General features: G+C 36.4%; 1 long non-coding RNA gene across 3 annotated transcripts in view; it reads right to left on the reverse strand.

Moving 5' to 3' along the window:
- LOC144293973 (uncharacterized) overlaps nt 1-27,262 on the reverse strand; it is a 34,374-nt gene that overhangs the window by 5,262 nt on the left and 1,850 nt on the right. Inside the window, exon 3 of one of the 3 annotated variants that reach the window (XR_013361326.1) lies at nt 7,777-8,046. The exons of the other annotated variants lie outside the window; for them this stretch is intronic. This is a non-coding gene — a long non-coding RNA (uncharacterized LOC144293973). Of the gene's footprint in view, nt 1-7,776; nt 8,047-27,262 lie in introns of those variants that run through there. 3 annotated transcript variants of the gene reach the window in all.

The raw sequence follows: 27,262 nt of genomic DNA on the forward strand, positions 1-27,262 counted from the left end.
CATTGACCCTCAGTTTGTTTCCTGTGGTTAAGAGTCTCTTATGGTTTATCTCCCTCTCTGATTTTGACTTGTTTTATTTTTCCCCTCCCTTCCCCCATGATCCTGTTTTGTTTCTTAAATTCCACATATGAGTGAGATCATACAATAATTGTCTTTCTCTGATGGACAGTTTGCTAGCATAGTACTCTCTAGTTCCAACCACATTGTTGCAAATGGCAACATTTCATTTTTTTGAAGGCTGAGTAGTATTCCATTGTGTGTGTGTCCACATTTTCTACACTTAAATTTAAAAGGATTTAAATTAAGAGTTGCTAAAATATTTTTTAAAAATATTTTTTATTTATTTGACACACACACGCACAGCGCACAAGCAGGGGGATCAAGCAGGCAGTGAGAAAGGGAGAAACAGGCTTCTGACTGAGCAGGGAACCTGATGTGGAACTTGATCCCAGGATCCTGGGATCATGCATGACCTGTGCTGAAGGCAAACACTCAGCTGACTGAGCCACCCAGGCATCCCTTAAAATATTTTTTTTTAAAAAAGGTTAAATTATGCTTTATTTAGCAGGATGAAAAAAAATCACCTTATTTAGTATACTTTGCCAATGCCACAATTTCCTCATTAACCAAAGCATTGCTATTTTGCATTCTCATTCCTAACAAGTTTTTGTTATTCTTATAAATATAATTTGTAGTCCTTATTGCACTCAAAAGTTTCACAAGTTCTTAAGAATTACTATAGTTATTCTGCTTATATAGGTCAAATATAAGTTCATTTTTCCTTATTTCTCTTTAACTGATACTACTTTTTTTTTTTTTAACTAACTTACTATTTTTTATCTAGATATGCATTATGGGAATTACTTAGGTCACAATAATCCATACCTAATTGATTTAATTCTGCCACTATTTTGTGCTCATTACTTTTCTCTTTTTATTCTGTTCTAGTTTTTTGAGCTACTATTTTTATAATTAGGTTTATTTTTATTTATTTATTTTAAAGATTTTATTTATTCATTCATGAGAGACACACAGAGATTGAGAGAGAGCGAGAGAGAGAGATAGAGAGAGAGAGGCAGAGACACAGGCAGAGGGAGAAGCAGGCTCCATGCAGGGAGCCCGACCTGGGACTCGGTCCTAGGTCTCCAGGATCACGTCCTGGGCTGAAGGCGGCACTAAACCGCTGAGCCACCCGGGCTGCCCTATAATTGGGTTTAGTCACTACCAGTCTAGTGGTGAGGCAAAATACTCAAATAATATTCATAATAAATACCAACTTAACATGACCTTTTTCAGGCAATTATACAAGATGTTCTTGCTTGTGAAAAACTGGGGAGGCCTGCATTTTGAATCTATAGGAATTAGACTTAAACTAGAACGTCTGATAGAAAATCAACTTTCAGTCAGTAAATTGACACAACAAGCTAATAAGAACATTTTGTAATTATTTGGGTGATTTGATTAAGGTAGATAGCCAAATTGGATAGATTAAGTAAAAAAAATACTATATTGGGATGAAATATCAGTTTGGAAGGACTATATATATCTTTCACGTGGAGTAAGACTGCTATTCATGGATTCCTTTTTCAGATGCTTTTTTCAAATGAAGAGACAGGGATGAAATCAATTGGAAAACTCCACATGGTGGTCTCATCTGAGCCAGATTAAGCCTTATCCTTGTGTATTGTTTAGCCTACTTAGCTATTTTCCTTTCTCTAGAGTTTATTACCTGGAAATTCCATGAGACGTAGTTTGATTATAGTGGATCACTACCAGTGGACTAGAATATCCTACCCAGAAGATTTAGCTTTTATATGTGTAATCAGATATATTCCAGAACTTTCACTGCTCTAGAAGATGAATTATCCTTATTTTTTTGAATTTTAAGGATTATATTTCAGAAGGTATGATGCTTAGATCTGTAAGTTCTACTTTTCTTATGCTCTCTCTCAGTGAGTAGCACCATAATCTGTCCTGTTATCTAGGTGACAAACACAGGTGTTCAACCTACATGTCTCCTACCTCTTCACTCTGTTTAGCCCATCATCAGATTCTGTTTATTTTACCTTCCAAATGTCTTCACTATATCTACTTTATTATTTTTTAAACCTTTACTGCCAACCCTCTGGTCCAGGTTTTCATCATCTTTCAGCTGAACAATTGCAATAGCCTCCTCATGTGGCCTCCCTATATCTGTTATGGTCTATGTCCAGTCTGTCTTTTCCAATCTCCATTTAGCAAAAGCACATCAATGGATAACCCTTGGCTTTAAACTAGGCATGGATTGGCATCATCATCTTTCATGATTCTCTTACTCTGTGCCTCCAGCTGCACCAAACTTCTTATGTATTACAAAATGCCCAACTCTTTGCAGATATAGGGGGCTTTCCAAATGCTGTTTCATTTACCTGGAATGCCACATCTTTTTGCTTATAAATACCTAAATTATTACATAGGTCTTGAAAGGAGCTGATGTCTGAGCAGAGATATTAGGGATGTGTAATTTAGAAGATCACTAGAATGTGGGAGTAGTGGAGGCACCACATAACTAGGCAGGGCTTGGTCATGAATAACCTTATATGGTATGCTGAATATTGTGGATTTTTATCCTGAATGTGATGAAGAAACCATTCCAGTCAGCATATGCAGAAGTTTAGATGATTAAATAAGCATGTATTAAAAATATCTTTTTAAAAGGCAATATCATATAATGAAAGAATCATACACCATGATCAAATGGAATTTATTCTAGGGATGCAAGGATTAATCAACATGATACACTGTATTAACAAAATTAAGGATGAAAATTTTATGATCATCTTAATAGATACAGAAAAAAATCATTTGACAAAATCAGCATCCATTCATATTAAAAACTCTCAACAAACTGGAGATGGGGGAATGTACCTCAACATAATAAAGGTCATATATGACAAGTCCACAGCTAGCATACTCAACAGTGAAAAGATGAAAGCTGTTCCTTTTAGATAAGGAGGGAGACAAGGTGCTCACTATCCCTACTTTTATTCAACATAGTGCTAGAAGTTGTAGCCTGAGCATTTAGGCAAGAAAAGAAACACAAGGCATTAACAATTAGAAATGAAGACGTAAAACTCTCTCTACTTGCAAATAACATGATATTATATATAGAAAATCTTAAAGGCTCTACCAAGAAAACTGCTAGAACTAATCAACAAATTTAATAAAGTATAGGATACAAAATCAATAGGTAAAAATTAGTTGCATTTCTATATACTAATAATGAAGTAGCAGAAAGAGAAATCAAGAACACAATCCCATTTACAATTGCATCAAAAAGAATAAAAGACCTAGGAATAAATTTAACCAAATATATGAAAGACTTTAAGTTTACCAAAAGCTTTAAGACATTGAAGAAAGAAATTGAAAAAGACCCAAATAAATGGAAAAGTATTCTGTGCTCATGGATTAGAAGAATTAATATTATTAAAATGTCCATACTACCCAAAGCAATCTACAGATTCAATGCAATTTCTATCAAAATTCCAATGGCATTTTTCACAGAACTAGAATTATCCTAAAATTTTTATGGAAACACAAAAGACCCTGAGTAGCCAAAGCAATCAGGAGAAAGAAGAGCAAAACTGGAGGTATCATGCTCCTCAATTTCAAACTAAAGTACAAAGCTATAGTAATCAAAACAGTAGGTATTGGCATAAAAACAGATCAATAAAACAGAACAGAAAACCCAGAAAGAAACCTGGTCAATTAAGTTATGACAAGAAAGCCAAAGGAGAAAGGATATTCTCTTCAATAAATGATGTTAGGAACAGCCACACACAAAAGAATGAAACTCGACCCTTATACCATAAACAAAAATCAACTTCAAATGGATTAAAGACTTGAACATAAGACTTGAAACCATAAAATTCTTAGAAGAAAGTATAAGTAGTAAGCACCTTGACATAGGTTTGGGCAATAATTTTTTTTGGATTTGATGCTAGAATTAAAAGCAATGAAGCCAAAAATAAACAAGTGGGACTACGTCAAACTAGAAAGCTTTTACACAGCAAAGGAAACTATGAACAAAGTGAAAAGGCAACCTACTTAATAGAGAAAATATCTACAAATCGTGTATCTGACAAGAGGTTAGTATCCAAAATATATAAAACTCATACTATTCAATAGAAAAACTATCCGATTTAAAAATGGGCATAAGCACTGGGGATAGTGCAGGAGCTGGTGCCAAAGAAGGTACTGGTAGTACCTTTTTAAAGAACTCTCCAGAGCCAGAGCTTACTGACTTGGAACCTAGAAGCAGAGAGGGAGAATGACTCCAGGCTGGGCTTGCCTTCTTGTGGAGTGGTTTGGCTTATCTGAATCAGCTGTAGAGCATGTAGGTTCTCAACTCATGGGATAGAGATGCGATATAGTAAGGGGACCTCTGGAGCGAGAGAAGGGGCAGAGAGGGCCAGGTCAGGTGCTTGCCCAGCCTGGCAATTGATCCCAAGAAAATCCTTCCCTTTGCAGTCTTTTCACCACTGCTTTTCATGTGGTTATTTCACTTTGGTGTTTCCTGGTGGGAGTGGGCAGGTTGTGAAGTAAGTCAGCCTCTTCAGAAGCTGCACCGTCCCCCCCTTCCTAGCCCCTGCCACACCCCAAGTGGGCCTCTGCAAGGCCTGGCCTCTGCTTTAGGAATCTTACACTTATGAAGAAGGAAGGTGGGCACTGGCCCCATAGGCAGTGCTCAGTTTGTATGACATGAGGAATTCAGGCTCAGAAGAAAATGTCTTAGACCCGAGGAATAGATGGAGGATAATCAACAGAGACATGAAGACAAGCAGACCTCCGGTAGCAGCTCCAGTGAATTTGCTGACACCTGTGTGGGTGTGCCCAGCGGTCAAGGGCAGTCTTCCAATTGTGAGTATGCTTCCTGGTTTTCATCATATTTGGGGAAAGCGGTACACACACACACACACACACACACACATATTTATATATATATGTGTGCGTGCACATAGAGATAATGCTTGTGACTGAAAGGAGAGAAAACTGGAATAGACTACCCATAGCCCTGTATGCTAACAGGAAACAATGTTTTTATGGAACAGAAACGTCCTGGTAAGTATGATTCTTGTAGCTTTTTTTTTTTTAATTATTTAAAGCGCTACAAAAATATTTTTGGAAAATATACTTGTTTGATTTTGTAGGGCATTCCTCACTGAATTTTTCTGTGGTCTCTGCACAAGTCTCTGATTGGCAAACACAGGGTTCTTGACATTATAGCCAGGTTTAAAGAGAATGAGAATTATTAAATACACTGGAATTAGAATTAAAAAGAGAGAGAGAGACTGAGAATTTGGCTGATTGCTGGTGGAAATGTCCAGTTGTGCGTGAAGTTCAAGCTTGAGGAAGGCAGCAATTGTTGCCATCTCTGAGAATCACTAAAATGCCCCCAAAGTTCTCTGTTGAGAAAGACAGCACTCCTTATGAAAAGGATGCTCCGTCTCAAGCAGCCAGAGCCTGTTTCTGAACACTGTAGGCACAACCTTTGGAAAAATATTTCAAAGCATAAGGGCCAGTGAAGAAAGTGACTGGTAGAAATCATGCCACAGGGAACGTTTTGGTAGGTCATGCTATAGTTCACACCTGAAGCCTGTCTTGTTTAATGTCCAGTCCTGTTCAATTACTACATGATTCTAACATTTCCAAAATCCCTTTTTATAAGAAAAAGTGGGCAGAAACACGAATAGACATTTTTCCAAAGAAGATATACAGATGTCCAGTAGGTACATAAAAAGATGCTCAACATCACTAATTATCAGGGAAATGCAAATCAAAGCCACATATTATCTCACACCTGTTAAAATGGTTATCATCAAAAAGATAAGTATTGGTGAGAAAGTGGAGAAAAGGGAACCCACATGCACTATTGATGGGAATGTAAATTGGTGCAGCCACTGTGGAAAACAGTGTGGAGGTTTTCCAAAAAATTAAAAACAGAGCTACCATATGATCCAGCAATTTTACCTCTGGGTATTTATCTGAAGAAAATAAAATCACTATCTTGAAAAGATGTCTGCAACCTCTTGTTTAGTGCAGCATTATTTACAATAGCCAAGACATGGAAACAACCTAAGTGTGTCCATCAACAGATGAATGGATCAATAAAATGTGGTATAAGGACACCTGGACGGTTCAGTGGTTGAGTGTCTGCCTTCGGCTCAGGGCATGACCCGGGTATGGTGATCGAGTCCTGCATCGGGCTCCCTGTAGGGAGCCTGCTTCTCCCTCTGTCTATGTCTCTCCCTCTCTCTCTGTGTCTCTCATGAATAAATAAATAAAATCTTTTTTTTAAAATGTGGTATATATAGACAATAGAATATTATTAAGTCATAAAAAATAAGGAAATCCTGCAACATTGACAACAACATGGATGGACCTTGAGGGCATTATGCTACGTGAAATAAAGCAGACAGAGTAAGGCAAATACTGTATGATCTCACTTATATGTAGAATAAAAAAAAACCCACCTCCAAACAAACTCATAGATACAGAGAACAGATTGGTGGTTGCTAGAGGTAGGGATGGAGGGTAGGTGAGGTAGTCAAAAGTTACAAATCTCCAGTTAGAAGATAAATAAGCTCTGGGATCTAATATACAACATGGTTATTATAGTTAATAATATTATATTGTGTACTTGAAAGTTGCCCAGAGAGTAGATCTTAAAAGTTCACATCATAAGAAAAAAATTATAGCTGTGAGGTGATGGATGTTAGCTGAACTATTGTGGCCATTATTTCACAATACATACATATATCAAATCATTATATTATATACCTTAAATTTATGCAATGCTATATGTCAATTATATCTTAATAAAAGAAAATTGAATCATAAGTCTTATACAAATATAAATACACATCAAAGATTTTATTTATCTGATTAATGAAGGAATCAGTGAAATACAACTGTTTCAAAAGAATATTAAAAAAACACATGTAGATATAAATGTTGTGGAGTAGTGAGATAAATTTACAGATGATAAAAAAAAATTACAGATAGATGCAAAATTGGTCTGTATCCAAAGGACAATAATCAACTACATTTCCACTGGACACAATTCATTTGCATTTGTATAAACAAAAACACTTGCATTACAATCTGTTTTCTATAACTTAAAAAGAGTTGGAAAATAACTCAAACACAATGAAAGGTAAAGATAAGATCACACTAGTCAGGTCATCTAATAATTTTTTTAAACCATTGTAAAGTTTTTCACAATTGTTGCTGACCAATATTATGTGCCAAGAAGTATGAATAATTTATGTGAACATAAATAACATAAAGGGAAGAATGATAGAAAATAAAGCTTGAGATTTTTGGTAGCGCTAGATAATGAGGGACATTTTATGTCATGTTTAATCTTAATTTTCATCCTGAGGGTGATGGAGGGACTATTGAAGTTATGTAGAGGGCTTTCCCCAACTGTACTTGCCTCTTATTACTAAAACAGCAATTTCTGCTTTGAAAGATATAGTTCTAGTAGAGTATTTTAGGTCAATTGTGAAGTTCTCTTGGATTGGGCATTTTCACAGGGTGAAATGGAGATCAAGTGGCCATCTGCAAGAGTGCACACCAGCACACCCAATTTTAACCAATCTTTGATCTTAGTGTAGGAAGCACATCAACACACCCAGTGTTTAACCAGTCTTTGATCTTAAAAACCCAAAATACTTTGTGTGAGTTATCTGTTATCATGTAACAAATTACCCCAAAACGTAGTGGCTTAAACATCAATAAATATTTATTTTCTTAGTCTTTCTGGGGGTCAGGAATTCACGAGTAATTTAGCTTGGCTGTTCTGGCTTGGGGTCTCTCATGAGATTGTCAAGATGTTTGCTGGTTCTGTCAAAATGTGAAACTTGACTAGATCTGGCATATATACTTCCAAAGTGGCTTCTTCATAAGGCTGGCAACTTGATTGTTGCTGTGGGGCCTCAGTTTCTCTCCACATGGGCTTTTCCACCGAGTTGCTTAGATGTCCTCATTACATACCTCTGGCTCCTTCCCAAGAGAGCAATCCAAGATAGAAAAAGAGCGAGATAGAAGCCATCCTTGTAATGATTTAGGCTTAGAATTAACATGGCATAACTTCTAGCACACTCTGTTTATTAAAAGAAAATCACTGAGTTCAGCCCACATGCAAGTGGTAGAGAATTAGGCTCTGATTTTTGAAGGAAGGAATTTCAATGAAATTACAAACATGTTTTAAACCCACTACATGTATAATTGGCTTTAACTCATCCATTACCAGTTATTTATATTACAAAGTTGTATCAAAACTGCACTCATTCACACTTTTGATTAATCCCTATTTGAGCAAGGATACAGGTTGCTGTTTTAAATAGCTCCCTACTGCATTACCACTATAGGTCGACAAAGTTATAGTACTCATATGTGTGTATTATACTGATTCAGTTTGTGTTCAATATCTATATTGTGTGTGTATATCAAGCCCAGGAACAGACCACCCTTTTTATGGAAACGCCAGCTTTATTTACATCAAGCTTAAGTATAAAGTGCATTGAAGGTTTTCAGCTGCACTCACCCATCTTGGCACACTAAACTCCCAGAAAATCTATCAAATCTACAGACTTGTCTGTTTTTTTATTTCAGATTAAAATGATTGCTGCCATATAATGTGTAGTGTATGTCCTTGTAAGTTAGTAAAATGAACACACTTGGATTTCGATGTTCATTTCTGGATGCCCATGCAGCTTCTCTTTTGGTTAATTGTTGATCTTGCATTTTAACCAGCTCTCTACTGACCTTTTATATGGAATTGGTGCAGTTTTGTTTTTGATGTCTTCCCATGAACTTCACAGGCAAACTACTCTTTCGGAGAGAAGTTAAATTTATTTAATATTGAGGGATGTTGCAAGAAGGGGGCTGAAAAGTTACCCTGTACTTGTTCTTGGGAGAATGTAGGCAGCCAGTATTATCCATTGTTTCACCTCCTGTGTGGGGGCCCTGATGACAGGTCCCTATGAGCTTGTTGACAGCAGTTTCCTGCTAAGAAACAGCCCCCTTATACCATATGTTTATTGTTGTTCAAGAACATTTCACAAGCAATAAGTTTTAACACTCCAGGGTGCCTCTAATTATCTGAAGGTAGATGGCAAAATTTTCAATCTAGTTTGTAAAACAAAAGTCTATCTTAATTCATCTTACTAATACATACAGAAACAATAATTACTTTCAGAGAAGGAAGATGTAGAGGGAGTGGTTGTTTAGAAATTTAAGAAAGCATAGCTGGCCAACTTCTAAACTTGGAAATTATGGCCTGAGAGGGAGAGGGACATATTTGAATCCTAGGTGTTGGTTGACTTGGTCCCTGACCTGCCTTTGCATTTTCTAGATGGTGCTAATCTAACCTAACCAGAACTGATCAGGGAACCAAGAGAGGTTCTGTACGTCCACTGTTAAAATTTTAGTAAGAAACAGTGTTTAATAATTTTGTTTAATGCGTGGTATATTGATTGGTATAATGATGATTAATTACATTGTACAAAACAATGGAAATGACACTGAAATGTCCTTGAGTTTCCCTATCTGGAAAATACTCAAAGGCATTATGGTAATCAGGTTGTACTCCTTGCCTTTGTACTCACAAGAAAGCATGCTCATTGAGATATATTATTAAATGAACCTTACAGGGACACCTGGGTGGCTCAGTGGTTGAGCATCTGCCTTTGGCTCAGGTCCTGGGATTGAGTTCCGCATCAGGCTCCCCGTGAGGAGCCTGCTTCTCCCTCTGCCTATGTCTCTGCTTCTCTGTGTCTCTCATGAATAAACAAATAAAATCTTAAAAAATATACCTTACAGTTTTCTAAATAAGTTCTGATGTAGATATTTGATTTTTGAAAATTTATTTATTACTGTATATATAGAAAACTTAAAGCTTACCCTCCATCTTTACTTATGACCTCATTTAGACACGAGTCCAAGCAGATATGGCCCTGCCAATGATTTTGTATCCTCCTGTTGTCATTGTTGATGGTATTTAGAGAGAAGATAATTCCTAAGAATATGCTGAATGGAAGCATGTGTTTATTAACTATATTATTTTTTGTGAGCCTTGTGCATTATGTCTGATGCCACCTTCTGTTTCTTTTTTTTTTTTTAAATTTTATCTATTATTTATGATAGTCACACGGAGAGAGAGAGAGAGAGAGGCAGAGACACAGGCAGAGGGAGAAGCAGGCTCCATGCACCGGGAGCCCGACGTGGGATTCGATCCGGGGTCTCCAGGATCGCGCCCTGGGCCAAAGGCAGGCGCCAAACCGCTGCGCCACCCAGGGATCCCCCACCTTCTGTTTCTTGAGAGGTCCTGAGAAATTAATAAAACATGTCTCACTTAATGCTATCTGAAATCCCCTATATTATTTATTCTCTAAATGTCTTTTATTTTATCACCGATTGAGGCATTTAGATATCCAGATAATGTACAAGAGTTTTTCAGTTTATCTGATTAATTCAGGATTAACCAAATATTTAAGGAAACAGGATTTGAAACATCGACTTTCAGTGTAAAAGAAGGGGTTATAAATTAATATCATATGATTTACTTTTAAATGTAGGATTTTGGAGAACTTATGACCTCCCATATTTCAGAGTTCTAGTACTTGCTCTTTCCACCATTTGGGGAGTGAAGCGTTGGTGGATATTATGTTGAATAGATTGGAGATTGTTTTTTGAGCAGGCCGATCTGCCCAGAACCCTCCCATTTCAATTTGCATGGAAGGATATGCATGGTGCTATTCTAGGTTGTCAAACCATATAGATCAGCCATTGTAGGCATAGAGAAAGGCTATATCACATTTTGTTTATCCATTTACCAATTGATGCATTTTTTCCAGTTTCAGTCTCTTATCAATAAAACTATTAGGAATATTTTAAATCAAATCTTTCTTGCTTTTTATTTTCATTGTGGCAAATTTCAGCCAGATACAATAGTAGACAAAACAGTATAATGAATCCTTATGTGCACATTGGGCAAGTTTAAGAATTGTTAACTTATGGCCAATCTTGGTTCTTCTCTACACTATTCACTTTTCCCATAATTGCATTATTTTAAAGCGAATATTTGATTTCATAATATCACTCTGTCTGTAAATATTTCAGTAAATATCTCTAAAAGATAAATACTATTAGCACACGGGAAAATAACATTGACTCCTTCAGTTCCTATATCTAAATCTAAATTGGATAGCTTCAGTGTTCACATTGATGATTTTTGTGTATCATCAATTTTAAAGTTTGAGTTAGCAAATATGGTCCACACACCTACTTGATTAGTATAATATTCTGTCTCTTCTGAACTGTAGTTTCCCTCTTCATCTCTATCTCTGCTTTTTAGAATTCATTTGTTGAAGAAACTAGGTTGTTACTCCTGTGGTTTCCTATAGTCTAGCTTTTGCTGACTGCATTCTCATGGTGCAGCTTAACATGTTTTTATTGCCCATGTATTTCTTGTCTGTTGGTAGTTGGATCCAGAGGCTTGATCAGAATCAAGTTTCATTTCTTCATCTTTTTTTTTTCTTTTTGCAAAAACACCTTGGGGGGGGGGGTGGTTGTTCTTCCTTCTGGAGATATATTATTCATGGCTTTCTCTCTTTTGGGATATCAGCTATTTTTGACCCTCATTCATTTCTCCTCAATTAATTAGGAGTTGCAGTATGATGCTATTCCAGTGCTTCATAGTTGCTTTTACTTCAACTAGGGAAAACTCTCCACATCTACTATTTCTACTATATCTACAGTTGATAAAAGGGAGCAAGAATGAATACTTCCTTTTTTTCCCTTTACTTACCAGTTTTCAAAATAGTGAGCTGATTCTCTAGCATTCTCCAATGGTGACCATGTTTTTTATTTGCATCTTTTTAAAGATAGCATTATGGATTGAAATTTAGTTACATTGGATATAATTCCATTTTAATATCAGCCATGTGTATACTACTTTACATAATCATTCCAAATCTACTTCTGTGTTCTCAGAGTAGTTGAGCTTCCTTTCTTTGCTAAGTCAGAGAAAAAATCATGCAACAAATTGGAGGTGAGGTAGAGGAGGCAGGAAGGCAAAATATTCTGATCTATTGGCAAATCAAACCTGCCTTTGGAGCACAAGAGAACATTTCAGTGGGATGGAACTGTTTTATACCTTGATTGGCTATATTTATAAAAGTGATAGAACTCTACATTTAAAAAAGGTGAATTCTCTATATATGAATTATATCTAAAAGAAAATCATAATTCTAACTTGCTTTTATAAATATATTCATACTAATGTATATTTTTCTTCTGTATTTTAAACTTATTTGTAGTGGCTTAATAAAAAATTGTCATTAAAATGCTTGAATTTGGAGAGCGCCTGGGTGGCTCAGTAGGTTAAGCGTCTGCCTGTGATTCAGGTCATAATCCTGGGGTCCTGGGATCAAGCTACTTGGGCTCTCTGCTCACTGGGGACTCTGCTTTTCCTTCTTCCTCTGCTTCTCCTTCCCTCCCACTCATGCTCTCTCGCTCTCATGTACTCTCTCTCAAATAAATAAATAGATCTTTTAAAAAATGCTTGAATTTGGGAAAAATATATCCATAACTCTAACTTCATTATGCTGACTTCATGATTTACATTCAAAATTTTTTTTTCATTATGTGAAAATTTGAGTTAGGTAAGGTTCAAACTTTGTTGCACATTAGAATCACCTGGGAACTTTTTAAAATCCTGATATCTGAAATGTCTAAGAGTGGGAAAGAGGCATCAGTATTTAAATTTTTCTCCCTGGTGATTCCAGTGGGCAGCCAATTTTGAGAACCAACGATGTGGGTAGAGTCTTCATTGGTTTTTAACTGTGGCTGTGTATGGAATCGCTTGAGGGCCTTTAAAAGAGATTGCTGAGCTGCCTCTCCCCTAGTTTTAAGTGGTCTGGGTTGTGGCTTGAGCATTAGGGTTTCTGAAAGTTCCCCAGGTGATTCTATGATGCATTCAAAGTTGAAAACCTCTATTTTATATAATGTGACCTCAAAAGCTGTGTAGGGCTTGATGTTTTCCTGCCACTGACTGTTGTTCTCAAAGTGTGGTCCTCAGACCACTAGCATCAGTATTACCTGGAAAAGTGTTCTCAAAATCCATCCCAGATTTACTGAATATGAAACTCAGAGGATGTGACCCAGAAATCTTTATGTTTCAAGGCCTCCAAATGATTGTGTACAGTATAGTATGTGAAGCATTGCTTAGGGAATTTTGGTGGCCATTCCTTAGTTATTTGCTGTGGAGATGGACTCTCTCACTGCTAAAACCTGCAGGAAGCTCCTTGTGGATTTGGCTATTCTAGCATCTGAACCCCAAGTCAAAGAGACATTATTTTGATAAATTTGATTGCTCTTATGCCCAAGTGACATTATGAATGGCGTGGGGCTCTAAGAATGGCCACTCTATTCACACAGAGTTATTTTAGCAAACTATGGAAAATATGAACAATAGCATCTTTTAGATTTATCCAATTACACTGCATTGCTATTAACATGCCCTAGTTTTCTATGATTCTGTTTTAGAATTTGAGGTCTTCCTTTGTTGGTCCTGCTTTGATTTAAAAAAAAAAAAAGAGGCAAAGCTCATCCTGAAAGAGAGCCACATTTATAACAGAAAGTCCAGGGACTTCAGTGATTCCTCATAACAATGTCTTCTATTTTAATATAACTCCAATTTTTTATTTTATTGTAACAAGACTTCATAGAAAGTTTAAAAAGACAATTTGCCCCAACTCCATTTTATCCTGACTTAGAAAGATCTGAACATGTATACCTTAAAAAACAGTAGTATATGGAAGAGTTTTATTCTATGTGTGGGCAGGATGGGACACAGATCCAATCATTTTAAATCTATGATTTGGAAAGGTGGTTGAAACCAGTAACCTTGAAGTGAAACTATCTTATGGTTTGTCAAAAATAGGCATAAAGTAAAGCTGACAATATTCTTCATAAATGAAACTCTAATTGAAGATAAAAATTTCACTATCTACAATGTTACATGATACTTTATCTCTTCCTCCAACAAAGGAATATTTGCAAATTCTAAAACAGACTCATACTTTACCTCTTTCTCCCTACCCAAATATTTTAATATTTAATAACAGGATGGAACAGTAAAACATTTCTTAAATGTAGTCCCAGCCACTTTGCTAAATATGTATGCCACCTATATGTTTGAGATTGATGTTTGAATTGCCCTAACACAATTTCATTTCTTTTCCTTTTTTTAATTTTGTAAGACCTTATATTTTTTAGAGTGGTTTGGATTCATAGCAAAATTAAGAAGGTACGGAGATTACTCATGTACCTTCTTGCCCCCATACATGCACGGTCTCCTTCATTATCAATATTCTTCATGTAGTGGTACATTTGTTACAATTAATGAGTCTATATTGATACATTATGATCACTCAAAGTCCATATTTTACATTATGGTTAACTCTTGATGGTGTACATTTTACGGGTTTAGACAAATGTATAATGGCATGTACACATCATTATGATATCATACCCAGTACTTTCATTGGTAAAAATCCTTTGTACTTTGCCTATTCATCCCTCCCCATTGCTTTTACATTTCAGCATTATGAATAAGATTCTATAAACATCTGTGTACAGGTTTTACTAGAGACATAAGTTTTTAGTTCCTAATACCAAGGAGTGAGATTGGTGAATCACATGTTTAGTTTTGTAAGAAATTGTCAACCTGGGATCCCTGGGTGGCACAGCGGTTTGGCGCATGCCTTTGGCCCAGGGCGCGATCCTGGAGACCCGGGATCAAATCCCACGTTGGGCTCCCGGTGCATGGAGCCTGCTTCTCCCTCCGCCTGTGTCTCTGCCTCTCTCTCTCTCTCTGTATGACTATCATAAATCAATAAAAATTAAAAAAAAAAAGAAATTGTCAACCTATCTTCCAAAATAGTGGTATTGTTTTGCATTCCTACCAGTAATGAATAAATTCAATAAATGAATTATTGCTGCTCTATGTTTTCACAAACATTAGATGTTGTTAGTGCTCCACATTTTCGGCATTGTAATAGGTTTGGAGTGGTATCCCATTGTTGCTTTATATTTTTAATTTTGTTTGTTCATTTGTTTTGTGTTTTAAATTACACATGTAAGTGAAATCATATGGTATTTGTCTTTCTCTGTCTGACTTATTTCACTTAGCATAATACCCTCTATGTCCATCCATGCTGCTGGAAATGGCAAGATCTCATCCTTTTTTATGGCTGAATAATATTCAATTGCAAATGTATACCACATCTTTATCAGTTTATCTATTGATGGGCACTTATGTTGTTTTCATGGTTTGGCTATTGTAAATAATACTGCAATAAACATAGGGGTGCATATGTCTTTTTGAATTGGTGTTTTTATTTTTTTCAGGTATACTCAGAAGTGGAATTACTGGATGATATAGGTTTCTATTTCTATTCTATATGGAGATTTCTAAAATTTTTGAGGAACCTCCATGCTGTTTTCCACAGCGGCTGCACCAATTTACATTCCCACCAAGAGTGCATAAGGGTGCCTTATTCTCCACATCCTCACCAAGACTTGTTATTTCTTGTTTTTTGATACTAGCCATTCTGACTGGTATGAGGTGATATCTCATTGTGGTTTTGATCTGCATTTTCCTGATGACTAATGATACTGAGAATCTTTAGATGTGGCTATCTGTATGTCTTCTTCGGAAAAATGTCTATTCAAGTTATCTGCCCATTTTTAATCAGATTATTCTTTTTTTGGTGTTGAGTGGTATAAGTTCTTTATGTACTTTGAACATTAATTCCTTATCACATATAATTAGCATGCAGTAGATTGCCTTTTCATTTTGTTGATGGTTTCCTTCATTGTGCAAAAGCTTTTTGTTTTGTTAGGATCTCAATAGTTTATTTTTTCTTTTGTTTCCCTTGCCTGAGGAGACATATTGAGAAAAATGTTGGTAAGGCTGATGTCCATGAGGTTACTGCCTATGTTTTCTTTTAGGAATTTTACTGTTTCAGGCCTCATATTTAGGACTATGATCCATCTCAAGTTTATTTTTGTGTGTGATGCAAGAATGTGGTATTTCATTCTTTGGCATGTAGCTGTTCAGCTTTTCCAACACCATTTATTGAAGAGATTTTTCCTCCCATTGTATATTCTTGCTTCCTCTGTCATAGATGAATTGACCTTATAAAGGTGGATTTATTTCTGGGCTTCCTATCTCGTTCTATTGATGTGTGTTTGTTTTAGTGCCAGTACCATACTGTTTGTTTTCTGTAGCTTTGCAGCAACCTGGGATTGTGTTGCTCTAATTTTATTTTTCTTTCTCAAAATTTTTTTTTATTTTTAAAAAATATTTTATTTATTTATTCATGGAAGACAGAGAGAGAGAGAGAGAGAGAGAGAGGCAGAGACAAAGGCAGAGAGAGAAGCAGGCTCCATGCAGGGAACCTGACGTGGGCCTTGATCCCGGGTCTCCAGGATCACATCCTGGGCTGAAGGCGGCGCTAACCCACTGACCCACCAGGGCTGCCCTTTCTTTCTCAAAATTGCTTTGCCTATTTGGGGTCTTTTGTGGTTCTCATAAATTTTAGGATTATTTGTTTTAGTTCTGTGAAAAATACTATTGGTATTTTCATAGGGATTGCGTTGATAATGTAGATTGCTTTGGGTAGCATGGACATTTTAATAGTATTAATTCTTCCAATCTATAAGCATGGTATATCTTTCCATTTTTTTGTGTGTCTTCAATTTCTTTCATCACTTTTTATAATTTTTCTGAGCACAGCTGTTTCACCTTCTTGGTTAAATGGATTCTTAGCTATTTTAGTCTTTTGATGCAATTGTAAATGGGATTTTTAATTTCTCTATCCACTACTTTGTTATTAGTATTTAGAAAGCAACAAATTCTTGTATATTAATTTTGTATCCTGCAACTTATTATAATAGTTTTTCTTTTTTGCTGGACCCTTTAGGATTTTCTATATGTTGTATCATTTCATTTGCAAATAGTGATCGTTCTACTTCTTTCCTACCAATTTGGATGTCTTTTATTTCTTGGAAGATTGTATGTTTTTAGGGATTTATCCATTTCTTCTAGGTAGTTCCAATTTGTTGGCACATAATTTTTTTGTAGTAGTCACTTATAATTCTTTGTATTTCTGTGATGTAAGTTGTAACTTCTCTTTCATTTCTGATTTTATTTATTTCACTTCTCTCTTTCTCTCTCTCTCTCTCTCGCTCTCACTCTTGCTCTCATTTAGTCTGGCTAAAGGTTTATCAATTTTGTTTAGTTTTTCAAAGAACTGATTTTTCATTAATCTTTTTTTCCTTTTTTTTTTGTCTTTTTAAGTTTCTCTTCCATTTATTTCCACTCTGATCCTTATTTTTTCCTTCCTTCTATTAACTTTCAACTTTATTTTTTTGTTGTTGTTGTTCTCTTTCCTTTAGGTGTACGGTTAGCTGTTTATAGATTTTTCTTGTTTCTTGAAGTAGGCCTGAATTGCTAATAACTTCCCTGTTAGAGCTACTTTTGCTGCCTCCTAAAGATTTTCTTTTCTTCCTAAAGATTTTGAATTGTTGTGTTTCTACCTAAGTATACAGTAGTTTATATTAAGTTTATAGTCACTTAAATTTGAACATTTCTCTAGTACTTGAAATTTGACATCATACTCCTCTCTCCATGTTTTACATATATGGTGTAATATTTTACATATTTTTATTTTGTGTATCCCTTAACTAACTTTTGAAGATACACTTTATTTTTTCACTTTTATCTCTTAACCTTTGAACTAGTAAGTGATTGATCTTCTACTTTTACTGTATGTTTGCTTTTAGTCATGAAATTTTTTCCTTTCATAATTTTTTTACTTCTAGTTATGGTCTTCTCTTTCCACTTGAAGATGTCGTTTTTAATATTTCTTGTAAGGCTACTTTAATGGCATTTAACTCCTTTAACTTTCATATATTGGGGAAACTCTTTATCTCACTTTCAATTCTGGATGATAATCTTGCCAAATAGAGTATTCTTGGTTATAGGCTTCTTTCTTTCATAATTTTTAATATATCATAGCACTGCTTTCTGGCCTGCAAAGTTTCTGTTGAAAAATCAGCTAATAGCTTTATGGATTTTCCCTGTTTGCTTTGAGATTCTCTCTTTATCTTTAAACTTTGCCAATTTAGTTGTCATATGTCTTGGTGTGGACGTCTCTGGGTTCAACTTGGGTTGAGCTACTATGCTTCCTGGATCTGGATATCTGTTTCCTTCTCCAAGTTAGGGAGGTTTTGGCTATTATTTTTTCAAATAAGTTTTCTGCTTTTTCTCTCTCCTCTGTTTCTGGAACTTCTGTCATGGGACTGTTAGTATGCTTGATGTTGCTCTAGAAATTCATTAACTTATCCTCATTTTTTGGAATTGTTTTTTCTTTGTTGTTCAGTTTGGTCTTCCACTGTTCTGTCTGCTGTCCTGTCTTCCAGATCACTGATCTGTTGTTCTTTATCCTTTAATTGCTGTTGATTCCCTTTAGTGAATTTTTCATTTCAGTTGGTATGTTCTTCAGCTCTGACTGGTTCTTTTTTATATTTTCTATCTCTTTGTGGAATTTCTCACTGAGATCATCCACTCTTATCTCAAGCTTGATTTGTATCTTTATGAACATTAGTCTTGAACTCTTTTATTAGGTATATTTTTATCTCTGTTTTGTTTAGCTCTTTTTCTGGGGGTTGTCTTATTCTTTCATTTGAAACACATTCCTCTGTCTTTACATTTTGTCTCCTCTCTGTGTTTGTTTCTATGTATTCAGTGGGTCAGCTACATCTCCTACTCTTTAAAGTAGTGACCTTATGTAGAATGTCTTGGGGTGCCCTGTGGCACTATCCCCCCTAGTCACCAGAACCAGGCACGCCAGGTGTGCCCCTGTGTGGACTGTATGTGCCCTTCTGTCCTGACTGGGCTGCAACTGCTACTGGTACTTTGGTTGTTGGGTCTGCCCCTCAGCCTGGTTCTCAGCAATCACTGGCCACAACTGCTGTGAGTGCAATGGTGGGCAGGGGTTGCCCACCAGTGGTTACTTGAGAGGTCCAGATTTACCAGGCATGCTGGTGAGCAGGGCTGCTTCGTAGTCCAGCTGGCTGCAATGAATTGCCATGACTGCTGGGGGTGCAGTGATAGACAGTGTACCTAGAGCAGTTTCTCCACTGTGGCTGACTGAGAGGCTGGACTATAACTATTGAGGCTGTATTGATACATGGGGCTAGATCCCTCCTTCCCCAAGGCAGGAGTTGCTCTTCAGGGGCATTGGTCCTGGCAGGGTCTGCCCACTAAATTTGGTGGGGTGGGAGCCACTTGGAAGGGGTGCCTGCCAGGCAGGTGGATTCACAGGAGAATGCTTGGGGGCGAGTGGTGCTAGCCACTCCAAGGTTGATGGACAGTTTCAGAACTGGGTCCCACAAGCATCTATCTGGCTAGCTAGGCTGAAGGAGGGCAAGAAAAGTGATATCCACCAGCACTTCTGTTCCCAGAGAAAGTTCCTGCAGATATCTGACCCCCTGACATATGCCCTAAAATTAGTTAATAAACCTTTTAAATATTACTTAGGTACTTCTCAAACTGCTCCTTCTTAGGCTGGGTCTCAGACTGAGTGATATAGTGTGCTGGCTCTTTCAGAGCACAGGTTCAATTTCCTATAGATCTTTGGCTCTCCTTGAGTTAAACTGTGCTGATTTTTAAACCTCCGGAAGTTTAGCTCCACTGATTTTCAAAGCCAGCGATTATGGGATTTCCAGAACCAGGGATGCTTGGTGTGGGCTTGATCCCTTCACCGATTCATGTTTATGATATCCTTCCTGCTTGTGGGTAGCCCTACTCGGGGTTTGGTTCCCAACTATGTCTCTAGCCCTTCTACTCTTTTGTTATGGCCTACTCTTAATGATTTCAGCTATGGGCAGTCTGTTCTTCTAGTCTTTAGGTTGTTTTCAGGGTGAGTTGCAATACATGTAGTTGTTACCTTGGTGTGTCCATGGGAGGTGGTAAACTCAGGATCTTCCTACTCTACCGTTTACTAAGTGATGGCCTTGTCTCGATTTTTTTGCCTTTCATTGCAATCTTATCCACTTGTTTGTACATTAGTAACAATAATTTGGGAATAAAGACTTTGAATAAGAGACTTAAGTGAATGAGTTGATTAAAAGGAGATTAAGATTTTGAATTATTACAATGAAAAATTAAAAAAATATTCTAAAATGTTAGAGAATGACATTTAAATCCTCATGTGCCAAATAGTTTAATCTAAATTTTACTTTAAGGTAAATGAGAAAAACTAAGTGGCAATTAGAGTACTTTGTTAAAATAATTCTTGGTTTGGATGGCAGCTGAGATTAAGAAATGGAATTGAATATTTAAAAAAAAAATCTTTCTCTTTGTGTCTTCCTCAATTTCTTTCAGAAGTGTTCTATAGTTTTGAAGGTATAGATCCTTTACATCTTTGGTTAGGTTTATTCCTAGGTATCTTATGCTTTTGGGTGCAATTGTAAATGGGAGTGACTCCTTAATTTCTCTTTCTTCAGTCTCATTGTTAGTGTATAGAAATGCCACTGACTTCTGGGCATTGATTTTGTATCCTGCCACGCTACCGAATTGCTGTATGAGTTCTAGCAATCTTGGGGTGGAGACTTTTGGGTTTTCTATGTAGAGTATCATGTCATCAGCGAAGAGGGAGAGTTTGACTTCTTCTTTGCCAATTTGAATGCCTTTAATGTCTTTTTGTTGTCTTATTGCTGAGGCTAGGACTTCCAGTACTATGTTGAACAGCAGTGGTGAGAGTGGACATCCCTGTCTTGTTCCTGATCTTAGGGGAAAGGCTCCCAGTGCTTCCCCATTGAGAATGATATTTGCTGTGGGCTTTTCATAGATGGCTTTTAAGATGTCGAGGAATGTTCCCTCTATCCCTACACTCTGAAGAGTTTTGATCAGGAATGGATGCTGTATTTTGTCAAATGCTTTCTCTGCATCCAATGAGAGGATCATATGGTTCTTGGTTTTTCTCTTGCTGATATGATGAATCACATTGATTGTTTTACGGGTGTTGAACCAGCCTTGTGTCCCAGGGATAAATCCTACTTGGTCATGGTGAATAATTTTCTTAATATCTGGGGGCATCACAATGCCAGATTTCAGGTTGTACTACAAAGCTGTGGTCATCAAGACAGTGTGGTACTGGCACAAAAACAGACACATAGATCAGTGGAACAGAATAGAGAATCCAGAAGTGAACCCTGAACTTTATGGGCAACTAATATTTGATAAAGGAGGAAAGACTATCCATTGGAAGAAAGATAGTCTCTTCAATAAATGGTGCTGGGAAAATTGGACATCCACATGCAGAAGAATGAAACTAGACCACTCTCTTTCACCATACACAAAGATAAACTCAAAATGGATGAAAGATCTAAATGTGAGACAACATTCCATCAAAATCCTAGAGAAGAACACAGGCAACACCCTTTTTGAACTCGGCCATAGTAACTTCTTGCAAGATACATCCACGAAGGCAAAAGAAAGAAAAGCAAAAATGAACTATTGGGACTTCATCAAGATAAGAAGCTTTTGCACAGCAAAGGATACAGTCAACAAAACTAAAAGACAACCTACAGAATGGGAGAAGATATTTGCAAATGACATATCAGATAAAGGGCTAGTTTCCAAGATCTATAAAGAACTTATTAAACTCAACACCAAAGAAACAAACAATCCAATCATGAAATGGGCAAAAGACATGAACAGAAATCTCACAGAGGAAGACATAGACATGGCCAACATGCATATGAGAAAATGCTCTGCATCACTTGCCATCAGGGAAATACAAATCAAAACCACAATGAGATACCACCTCACACCAGTGAGAATGGGGAAAATTAACAAGGCAGGAAACCATAAATGTTGGAGAGGATGCGGAGAAAAGGGAACCCTCATACACTGTTGGTGGGAATGTGAACTGGTGCAGCCACTCTGGAAAACTGTGTGGAGGTTCCTCAAAGAGTTAAAAATATACCTGCCCTATGACCCAGCAATTGCACTGTTGGGGATTTACCCCAAAGATACAAATGCAATGAAACGCCGGGACACCTGCACCCCAATGTTTATAGCAGCAATGGCCACAATAGCCAAACTGTGGAAGGAGCCTCGGTGTCCAACGAAAGATGAATGGATAAAGAAGATGTGGTTTATGTATACAATGGAATATTACTCAGCTATTAGAAATGACAAATACCCACCATTTGCTTCAACGTGGATGGAACTGGAGGGTATTATGCTGAGTGAAGTAAGTCAGTCGGAGAAGGACAAACATTATATGTTCTCATTCATTTGGGGAATATAAATAATAGTGAAAGGGAATATAAGGGAAGAGAGAAGAAATGTGTGGGAAATATCAGAAAGGGAGACAGAACGTAAAGACTGCTAACTCTGGGAAACGAACTAGGGGTGGTAGAAGGGGAGGAGGGCGGGGTGTGGGAGTGAATGGGTGACGGGCACTGGGGGTTATTCTGTATGTTAGTAAATTGAACACCAATAAAAAATAAATTAAAAAAAATAAAAATAAAAACATCATCATCTATTGTTTAGATGAAATTCAATTAAAAAAAATCTTTGATTAGTGGAATGGAATTTAGGGATGGTGTCTATGAATCAGAATGAAAATCTTTGGTGGTGAAAGTTTTTATTCTATATTTCTTATATTGAAAGGAAGTTTTCCAAACTAAATTTTGGGCTGTAATTTTTATTGAAATAAGTACTTTGTAGCAACTTCAGAATACCTTTTCTGTGAGCAAGTTTCTAAGATTTGCTGTGCCAGCTGCAAGTTTTGAAGGGCCTGTAGGAAAATTCTCTTGGGCAGCTCAGGACTCTGGCACAGTGATGGGAATGTGACTGTGTAAATAGCAGGTACAGGATTAGCTAACCCTCCTGGGATGTGCAGAACTAAGCAGCCTATTTCTGTAAACATGGAAACCAGTTTAAAAAGAACCAAAAGGATATGGATTCTTTTATTGAAGCTAAAATAAGGTCTACTTAAAGTCTCTGCTTTTGGGGATGCAGATTTTTGCTTAAATTTAACTTTAGGCTTACTTTTCCTTCATCATGCTGACTGTGACCAAATAATTTAGATTTTTCACTCTTCCTTTGTTGAGCTATGGAAATTTATAGTTATAGTAAACAAGAAAGAGGTGTGTTTGTGGGGAAGTGTGTGACTGTGAGTATCGATATGGGTATGTGGAATATAGCAGTGTTAAGGATTTGAAGGGAAAGTATGAAAAAGTAGAGAATAATAGAGGAATTTGAGAATTATGACTTTATTTAATGTCTTATAACTTAATATAAATTAAATTTAGCTAAGGAGAAACATATTTATGGAAAATTGTGTTCATTTATTTGACAGTATTCCATTCCAGTCTTCAAGTTTTTAAATTTCAACTTTTAATCTTTATCTTTCATAAAGATAAACTCTGTGCCTTGTTTAATTTTTGTACTCATAGGTTATTCAAATAGTATTATGGCATATGAATGACCCAGCCACCAAATGCATAGAGTTATGCCTGCAGGAAGGAAGCAGGGCTTGCTGGTGGGCTGTTTTATATCCATATTTCTAGAGGAGTCCACATTGCATTCTTCTGAACTCTCTAAAGCTAGGAACTGCATTTCTGCCCCGTTTGCTGGTAAGATAATAAATTACATTTACAAGATTAAGGCTAGTTCCTTTGAAACATTTCTAACATTTTTAGGCCCTAATTTTTCATGACCAGAGTGCCTACCTTTTATTATACCAGTACTTTTGTGCCAGTACGACATAAACCAAAGCCAAAAAGCAAAAAATAACAACGCAACCATCTGATAATAAATTCTTGACGTGTATTGGATAACAAAAGAGACATGTCTTTCATCATGTTTGAGCCTCTGAAAACACTTGGTTTTCTGCTTTTGGCTCTTCAAGTGGCTTATTACACATGTATTATTTATTGCTATATTACAAGTTACCCTGAAACTATCCTCTGAGAAGGCCCTCAGCTTAAAACAATAAACATTTCTTATATTACATAAGGAGTGGCATAGCTGGGTAGTTCTGACTCAGAGTCTCTCATGAGGTTGCAGTCAAGATATTGGGTGGACTGAATGCTATTCTGGGCTGTAGGATTTGTTCCCACAAGGTGTCAGGTTAGTGCTGGCTCTTGGTAAGAGTTCTTGCCATGAAGACTTCTGCATAGGATTAATAGATTACTCCCACAACATGGTAGCTGGCTATCCGCAAGAAAGTGATTCAAGAAAGAGCAGGGTAGAATTCATAATATTTATCATCAAACTTTGGAAGTCACACACTGTCACTTTCACAATATTCTCTGGTTACACAGATCAAGCCTATTATAGATGGTAAGGTATGAAAACCAGTAGATGGAGGTCTTTGGGGGCCATGGTGGAGGCTGGCTACCACAGCATACATTTCCAAAAGTCATGAAGAAAAATGAGACCATAACTGTGGGTTTGGAATCTTATAACTGACTAGAACAATTGATATTCTTAATCTTAGGAAGCCCATGATCCCATTACTTTAAATGTTGTATTTAGAATTTTGTATTCTATCTTGGCTTTAAAAAAGAGAAGGGTATTGAGGACAGGCATGCAGCCTTTAGGTTGAATCAGTTAATGGTCAGAAAGGAACTAACAGTCTGCTATAGGTCAGGCACTTGACATGAATTCTTTCTCTCATTTATGCTTCACAACAACTCTTGGAGGTAAATGGTGTTAGTTTCATTTAGTGGAGTCAAAAATTATGGTCCAGAATAATTCAATAATTTGCTCATAACTACAGCACTACTAAGTAGTTTAAACCTTATTCAGATCTATGTTTGTTTAGTGATAAAATTTGTGAATTTCTGATTGCATTATATAGTAGTGGGCAGTCTATTCCAGGTGGGTGGGTACCATTGCTTGCTGTCTTCATTAGTGAATGCAAGGCACCTTGCAGGCAGATAGTAGGCAACTGATAAATATTTGTTGAATAAGTGAAGTTAATTAATGCCTGTATATACTGAAATTACTACCTGAAAAATACGTTCTGATCCTCAGAAGTGACCCTTTAGATGTATTCAAGATCTCAGACCTGGATGAATTATACCCCAGAACATTTAAAAAAAAATCTCTGCTTATAACTAGATGAAATAATAGTAAACATGGGTAGCAGTGTCTGACATGTATCAGGTACTCAAAAACTGTTTCATTACTCACTTTGCAATTGTAGAAATTTTGTCCATATCACTACATGATCAGGAATACATGTATACATTCCAGAAAAAAAAGTTATAAAGGGAAACATCTTACTTTTTCAAAAAACACCAAGGATTCTGAACATAGTTATTTTTGCCTTCAATTTCAGACAAAATTTTAAAATAGGTCGACAAAGGAGTGGTTTAGGTGCTTTTAGAATACAATGATCATTAGGCGCTAGCCTTGGTGTAGGCAAGCCAACCTGGTCCTAGGCTGCCTGTTTTTTTCCCCCAACTTTTTAATATCGGTCTTCTCCATCCTGGCCTCTTCTCATAGTCTAATGATTTGATTTATGTTGGGAATGTAAGATCATGTGGTATCAACTCGACCTTCACAATAGCTTGAGACTGACTAAAGTTCAACCCCATGGGTAGCCAATCATGTCTATGGGACAAAACCCAAAAAAACCCTGGACACCAAGGCTCAGGTGAGTTTCTCTCATTGGCAGTACCCCATTGTATATTGAGTACTTTTGATTGCCAAGAGACTTTAATGCAACCCATTTGTAATAAACTCTAATCTGAGTATAACAGCTTTCAGTGTGTTGGTTTCAGTTCCATCTAGTGAATTATGGAACTTGATGGTGGCCTCAGGGACCCCTGAACTTTTAATTGGTGTCAGAAGTGAAGGAAGCCTTGGGAACTTCTCTAACTTCAGCACCTGGTCATCCAGTTGTACATGGAATAAAATTGAACACCTTATAATGACCTTAAGGATCCTAAATGATAACCTCTGCCTACCCATCCAATCTTATTTTGTACAACTCTCTGCCTCACACATTACCTACAACCACATTGTTGTCTTTTTATTTGTTTCTCAAATATGGCCATAGCATCTTTGCATGAACTTTTTTTTTCTTTTGTATCATTATAATTCTAGATACTCACAGGGCTGATTATTTTATTAACATCTCACTTAAACATATTATCTGTTCCAAAAGGCCTTCCCTGATTACTCACACTAAAGTAGCTTCATTTACCCACTGACTCAGACTTTTGTCACTTTTTACCATGATCTTATTAATTTATTTGACTATTTGTTTATGTGTCTTCCTCTGTGGAAAACAAAAACCTTGTCTATTTTGTCACTGCTGTGTGCAAGTGCCTAGGACAGCAAAGAATGCATTTATTAAATATTTGTTAAATAGAGTCATAATATTTGTTTCCTTTTTAAAAAATAGAATATGTAAGCTGGAGGACCAAAATACTATTATAAGCCATGTGTATATTTTATATTGAAAGATATTTAACAAACCATCTTTCAATATCCTTGCATCCAAGCATAGCTAGTTGACAGTTGATGAATAAATCTGTTTTCATTTGGTGATGTACATTAAAGTTTTCTTTAGCATTTTGATTAGTGAATTGAAAAGATATGTATATCTCTGTATATATAATTATATATTTTTAGTGATATATATATATATATATATATATATATACACAATTTTCAGATAAGACAAACTTGAGATTCAGACAATTAAAATTCGAAAAGATCAGAACACATAGGGAAATTGAACAGAGACTTTTAAACATGAGATTGAATTAGTATAAGTTTAAATAATTGCCCTCAGTTAAAAAAATAGGGTTGAGGAAAGATCTTGTAAGCCCCCATTCTATAAGAAACAGCTAAGGAAACTAGAGATGTTAACCTTGAAAAAGAGAAGATTTAAGGAGATGTGATAATTTGCCTTCCAGTATCTAAAAACTATCATGTGCAATAGGGATTATATTTATTTTATATAATCCAAGAGCTACAAATGAAACTAGCACTTGGAACTTTCAAGCAAAGGTACATTTTGATAAGGAAAAATATTCTAGCAGAGCTGTTCACAGTGAGAATGGGCAGCTTGGGAAATGTTGACCTACCTTGTTGCCATTTAAAGCATTT

This window comes from Canis aureus, chromosome 22, assembly GCF_053574225.1.
Source record: "Canis aureus isolate CA01 chromosome 22, VMU_Caureus_v.1.0, whole genome shotgun sequence".
Classification (NCBI taxonomy): Eukaryota; Metazoa; Chordata; class Mammalia; order Carnivora; family Canidae; genus Canis; species Canis aureus.